This window comes from Gossypium raimondii, chromosome 13 (genome assembly GCF_025698545.1).
Source record: "Gossypium raimondii isolate GPD5lz chromosome 13, ASM2569854v1, whole genome shotgun sequence".
NCBI lineage: Eukaryota > Viridiplantae > Streptophyta > Magnoliopsida > Malvales > Malvaceae > Gossypium > Gossypium raimondii.
Genome location: NC_068577.1, coordinates 45533864 through 45540924, shown reverse-complemented (window position 1 = coordinate 45540924; position 7061 = coordinate 45533864). Strand labels below are relative to the sequence as shown.

Genomic DNA, 7061 nt, shown 5'->3' with positions numbered 1-7061 from the left:
TGTTTGGATTCAACTTTCTCATGTTTGTTATGGAATGGCTCCAACAGTCATTTTCATATTTTTGTTATTGTTGTTACTTCGTCTCTTTGGAATGCTGCGTTTTAATTCTTATTGTTGTTCTAGTTATACGGTGCGTTTTGACCAATAGATTAGCATTAACTTAAATGATTCGTTTTGCAAGAAACATTGTTTATTGAAACGGTATGGTTTAGGCTATTGTTACTGTTATTTGTTAGTCCGTTATTTGGTTTCCTTAAATACTAGTAACTAAGAGAAAAATAGTTATGAAATTTAAAATCAAAATTCTTCAGTACTCTCTTCTTCTTCTCTCTCGATCTTTTTCCTTTTCTGTTCTTTTACTGTTTCTAGATCCGTTACGTGACAAAGGTATCAGAACTTTGTCGATTCTCATTGCCGCGGAGGGTGTGACCAAAAATAATTGGAAATGATGCAAGGTGAGCTTACTCAACTACAAGTCGAATTCACACAGTTAGATGTAAGGATTGACGCACGTTTGAAGGATTTTCAGGAAGGAATTAAATCTGAGGTTCGTTCAAAGGTACGATCTCAACTTCGTTCTGAGCTCTATTCTTTGTTTGAACAATATTTTGGACAAAATCCTCCTGTTGCAGTTACTAGTTTGATGTCTAGCAAAGGAAAAGGTATCTTAGGCTTTCCTCCTAATTTTCCAGCAAAGGAACATTTAGTAGTGTCTCCTATGCCAGATCTAGGACATTCGGGTGTGTCTTCGCGAGGAGGGAGTTTGGAAACTGTGAATACTTCTTTTCGAGTAGACTGTCCTCACTTTGATGGTGGAAATTTTAGAGGGTGGTGGTCTAAGTTAGAACAATATTTTGAGGCTAAAGGTTCGGGTAGTTATGTTATATCTAGATGGAAAGACATTAGACTGGCATCACTTTTTTATGCACAGACATGGAGGGTTGCACTAGTTGTCTTGGGAGGTATATGCTAGGGGACTAAAGGAACGTTTTGGATTTGATTCTCTCCTTGATCCCATGGCTGAGTTGGTAACTCTTAAGCAACACGGATCTATTGATCAGTTCCATGATGGATTTCTGAGCTTGTTGAATCAATTAAATTTTCCAGAGACCTATGCACTAAGCATATTTATTAGAAATTTGAAACCTGAGATAGGTCAGTACCTTCGGTTATTTAAGCCTCAAACATTGGTGGAGGGTTATAATTTGGCTAGGTAGGTCGAGAATATTGTGTTAGGACCAATAAGGAAAGGGTTAATTGCTGGTTGTGAAGTTAGTTCTTTTAGACCTTTATTCCCTATCTCTAAAATGCAGCAAGGAATGGGGAGCTCAGCAATAGTAGGGGGAACGACAAGTAGTAATTCAGGACAAATAACTCCCCCAATATCTTAAGCAGTGTTGGAGGATAGAAGGAAGAAGGGCCTCTGTTTCTGGTGTGGCTCAAAGTACTCACCAGGTCATAAATGTTCCAAGTCTCAATTGTATCAGCTTATTAGTGAGCCATTATGGGAACAGGATTCTGACATGAAGAGTCCAACTTCTGAAGAGTCTCAAGATTATTCTGAGCAATTGGATCTAGTAGATCAAGTTCCAGAAATTCTTACTCCTATGTTATCATTGCATGCTCTCCAAATACTGCAGGGACATAATACTATGAGATTTTCAGTTATAATTGGTCAAACTGAGGTGATTGTATTAGTGGAATCAGGCAGCACACATAATTTTATAGATTTTAACGTGGCTAAAAGATTGAATTTGGCAGTGGAATCGAGGAGTACATTGAGAGTGATGGTGGCAAATGGGGTTCGATTATCTACTCAAGGTTTATGTAGATCGGTTTCTTGGGAAGCACAGGGTTATAGTTTCACTACTAATTTCTTAATAATATCAGTGAAGGGATTTGATTTGGTGCTTGGCATTCACTGGTTATTATCTCTTGGTCCTATTGAATGGAATTTCTCCAATCTAACTATGCAGTTTAATCATATGGGGTAAAGTTGCATTCTCTAAGGCATAGTGCCAGGTTCATTACACATTGTTCCAAGTAGTCAACTATCCAAATGATTAAGTCTGGTAGGTAATGGTCCATACCCTATGTTATTGACTTCTTGTTATCAGACTGCCCTCAAGATGCCTCCTTAATGAGTTTGAAGATATATTTCAGACTCCCACAAGCCTACCTCCTCCTCGATTACAAGATCACAAGATTCCCTTGATTGATGAATATAAGGTAGTTAAGATGCAGCTTTACAGATACCCTACAGTACAGAATACTGAAATCGAGAAACTGATACAAGAAATGTTACAAGTTGGGATAATTCGAGATAGCAACAGCCCTTTTGCATCTCCTGTGGTGATAGTGAAGAAAAAAAGATGGCAGTTGGAGGCTGTGTATTAACTATAGACAGCTTAACCAACTGACCATCAAAGACAGGTTTCCTATACCTGTCATTGAGGAACTTTTTGATGAATTAGGACAAGCAAACTTTTTCTCTAAATTCGATTTGCATTCGAGTTATCATCAGATTCAAATGTGAGAGAAAGATGTGCACAAGACAGCTTTTAAAACTCATGCTGGCCATTATGAATTTTTGGTCATGCCATTTGGCTTGACCAATGCTACTTCTAGCTTCCAATCATTGATGAATTCAGTCTTTAGATCAGTTTTTAGGAGATCAGTTCTTATTTTTATGATGATATACTCGTCTACTCCCAGAAGTGGAATGATCATTTGATTCATTTGCAAGTGGTGCTATAAGTATTGAGGTCTAATTAGCTTTATGCTAAGAGATCTAGGTGTATTTTTGAAGCTACTCAGGTGGAGTATCTTGGGCATGTTATTTCTCAAGGGGTTGTCAGTATGGATAAAACTAAGGTGGCAGGTGTTTTTTTATTGGTCTCCTCCAAAGTCTGTCAAGGAGTTGTAAGGCTTCCTTAGATTGTCTGGATATTACAAGCGGTTCATCAAGGGGTATGGATTACTAGCTAATCCCCTCACCACTTTATTAAAAAAGATGTTACTTGGCAATAGATAGTGTTGGAACAGACAACATTTGATCAGCTCAAAGAAGCTGTTTGTCAGGTTCCAGTTTTAGCCTTGCCAAATTTTTAAGAGACTTTTTGTGTTGAAACGGATGCCGGTGGAAAAGGGGTTGGGGCAGTTCTGCAGCAGAAATGGAGGCCAGTGGCATATTTCAACAAAGCCTTGGGAGTCAAGTATCAAGCTTTGTCCATCTATGACAAAGAAATGCTAACAGTACTTTTAGCAGTCAAGAAATGGCATTTTTATCTTGTGGGAAGACATTTCTTAATCAAAATTGATCACCAGAGCTTGAAGTTTTTATCCGAGCAGCAAGCAATTACACCTTACCAGCAGAAGTGGGTTGCTAAGATGCTGGGTTACGATTATTCGATTTCATATAGAAAGGGAGCTCAGAATACAGTCGCAAATGCTTTGTCAAGAAAACCTCATGAACACAAACACCAATTCTTCCAATGTGAAGGGAGTTTTGACTCTTCTTGGTCTGAGGTATAGGATCACATTTTTGCTTTATATGAGACAAATAAGAAGCTACACTAGTTGTGTGAGGATGTTCAAGTATAACCACAGTTGCATCCCAAGTATTCTTGGCATGGCACATTCCTTCGCAAACTGGAAAAGATTGTGGTGGGGAATGATGTTCAGCTTAGAAGACACATATTTGGTCTTTTTCATTATAGTTCCTTGGGGGTTATTCCGGCTTCGATGCTACTAGGCACAAGATCTCTGGGTTGCTATACTGGAAAGGCCTTTCTAAAGATGTTAAGCGATGGGTTTGTGAGTGTGTTGTTTGCCAGCGATGCAAAACTGATAATTCTGCTTCACCAGGGTTTTTGTAACCTTTACCCATACCAGATCGAGCTTGGACTACCATTAGTATGAATTTTATTGAGGGTCTGCCTCTCTCACATGGTAAATTTGCCATTCTTGTAGTGATTGATCGATTGACCAAGTATGGTCACTTTATTGCTTTAGCCCATCCTTTCACTGCCTTAATAGTAGCTCAAGAGTATTTTAGTCAGATTTATAAGCTTCATGGGATGCTTGAATCTATTGTGTTTGATAGGGATCGAATTTTTTTAAGTAATTTTTGCTAAGAGCTGTTTCGGCACTTAGGCACCTAACTGAATATGTCCACTGCCTACCATCCCCAAATTAATGGTCAGACAGAAACGTTTAACAAATGTTTGGAGAGTTATTTGCGATGCATGACTAGTGAAAAGCCCTCTGCTTGGGCGTCTTGGCTACCTTTGGCGGAGTGGTGGTACAATACCACTTACCATTCTGCCATTCAGACTACGTCTTATAAAGCTCTCTATGGGCAAGATCCTCATATTCATCTCCCTTACCTGACTGATGCTTCTCAAGTGGCTACAGTAGACTTCACTTTGCACTACCGAGAAGTCATGTGTAAATTTTTAAAATTCCATCTTACTCGAGCTTAGGATCGGATGAAACAAATGGGTGACAAAAGGCGATCGGAATGAGAATTTCAGGTGGGGGATTTGGTATATTTAAAGTTACAACCATATCGACAACACTCTTTACGTAAGTTCAAGTACCAAAAATTGTCACCCAGGTATTTTGGTCCCATTCCAGTGGAGGCTCGTGTAGGACAGGTTGCTTACAAGCTGTTACTACTATCTTCTGCTCACATCCATTCTAACTTTCATGTCTCTCAATTGAAGAAGCATATTGGCTCTACGGTGAGTGCCTTTAATTTGCCACCAATGGGGTCTGATGGAGCTCTTCTCAAGACACCGATTTGAGTATTGGATAGACGCTTGGTCAAGCAAGGTAACCATGCTGTTGTGGAGGTTCTCGTCGAGTGGGCTGACACATTTCCTGGGGATTCAACTTGGGAGAATTTGCACAATCTTTAACGTCAATTTCTTGCTTTTGAACCTTGAGGACAAGGATCCTGCTTCAGGGGAGGGGTATTTGTTATGGAACAGCTCCAAGGGTCATTTTCATATTTCTGTTATTGTTGTTACTTCTTCTTTTTGGAACGCTGTGTTTTAATTCTTGTTGTTGTTCTAGCTATACAGTGTGTTTTGACCAATAGATTAGCATTAGCTTAAATGATTCATTTTACAGGAAACACTGTTGATTGAAACGATGTGGTTTAGGCTATTATTACTGTTATTTGTTAGTCTGTTATTTGGTTTCCTTAAATACCAGTAACTAATAAAAAAACAATTATGAAATTTGAAATCAGAATTCTTCAGTACTCTCTTCTTCTTCTCTCTCGATCTTTTTCTTTTTCTTCTTCTTTTATGTTCTTTTACTGTTTCTAGATCTGTTATGTGACAGTGTTCATCCGGAGTTGGTTACTCAGAAGGATTTGAGTTACATAACGAGTGCTCTTGGATCACTTCTATATATGGATAGCATAATTATATCTCAGAATTGACTTGCTTGTGTAAAGGTATGTGTAGAGATTGATGCGAATCTGGTTTTTCCTCTATTTATTAATGTTGTATTGAATCATGGGAGTTCAAGAGTCTTGGATTCCTCCTCGCTATTTCTCATGTCATTCTTTTGGGCATCTTGATAAGAATTATCTTTTTAGGGATAAGGAGAAAGTTTGGCTGCCTAAAGAAGACTCTAATCTTTTTGGTGATTTAAAAGTTGCTGCTTGTAGCTCTTTAAAGGCTGTTGCTGAGGATAAGATTGCTCGTAGTAAAGACAAGGCTATACATGTTGATGATTCTGCTGGTGATGTGTCTGGTGCTAAGAGTCAGTTTGGATTTGTTGGATCAAGTAACAAATTTTGAAGTTTTGTCTTCTAAAATTGATGAGGTGCCTGGTAGTAGTGATTTTGTTAATAATGAGAATGGTGATGGGAGACAGGTTTCTTACCCGAAGAAGGTTCGAGTGGCTTCACAAGGAGTTTCTAATCTCATGAAAGCTATGAAATCCAAGAAGAAATGACATTTGGTTAAAAGGCAAAAGGAAGAATCTAGTAGGGTCGCCTGCCAATTGTGGTACTTCTTCATCCTTTCCTACATGATTCTTGTTTTTTGGAATGTTAGAGGGTTTAATAATCCTCTTAAACAAAATTCTGTTGTACAGAGAACTAAAAAATTAGGTGTTGTACAGAGAACTAAAAATTTAGGTGTGGAATTGTCTTGTTTGCTTGAATCTAGAGTCGAAAAAATAAGGCCCTTGCCATTTTAGATAAGCATTTTCATGATGGGAGTTATGTCTACAATTATGAGCATGCTGTGAATGGGAGAATTTATTTGGTGATAGAGGTAATTAGTTCTTTTACTCAGTGTATAACTTATAAATTGCAAGTTCAGAACAATATTCTTTTTCTTTCGATCACCTATGCTAGTAATGATGGTGTTGAAAGAAGCGCTCTATGGTCTTACCTTGACAGTTTGAAGAATCAAGTTGGGGATTCTCCTTGGATGCTTGGAGGTGATTATAATGTTATTCTTCTTCCTGAAGAGAGTTCATGTTTCAATGGATCTAGTACTGCTAACATGAGTGATTTTTAGGATGTTATTAGTAGTTTGGGCATTCTGGATCATTCTTACTTTGGACCCAAGTTTTCTTGGTCTAATACTCAATGATAGATTTCTTGCTAGGAAACTTGACAAGGTGATGGCGAATGCTGATTGGTTTTAAAGGTTTTTAGATTCTCCAGTGGCGACTCTGATCATTGTCCATCATTAGTCTGGTTGGATAAACATGTTCCTTATTTACTCAAGCCTTTTTAAGTTTGTTAACTTTTAGGTAAAGAATAAGGATTATATGAGGGCTATAGCTAATTCATGGAAAGGTGCAGTGGCTGGTGATCCTATGTTGAGAATCTTTTGAAGTTGAAAAGATTTAATCAGGCTTTAAAAGTCCTCAATTATAATGCTTATAGTGATATTTCTATGCGAGTGAAGAAAAAAAACAGCTAAGTTAGAGGCAATTCAGCTAGCTGTGTTGTTTGGTGGTGAAAATTTAGAGAGATTTGAGCAAGTTCAAGCTGAATGAAAATGTTTATATGATGCTGAAGAATGTTT

The 7061-nt window shown here is 38.0% G+C and overlaps 1 long non-coding RNA gene across 1 annotated transcript; it reads left to right on the top strand.

Moving 5' to 3' along the window:
- Positions 1-249: 249 nt before the first annotated feature.
- Positions 250-6223, top strand: LOC105783921 (uncharacterized). The gene is made up of 2 exons (XR_008192881.1): positions 250-5467; positions 5612-6223. It is a non-coding gene; the product is annotated as an uncharacterized LOC105783921 (long non-coding RNA).
- Positions 6224-7061: the final 838 nt, after the last annotated feature.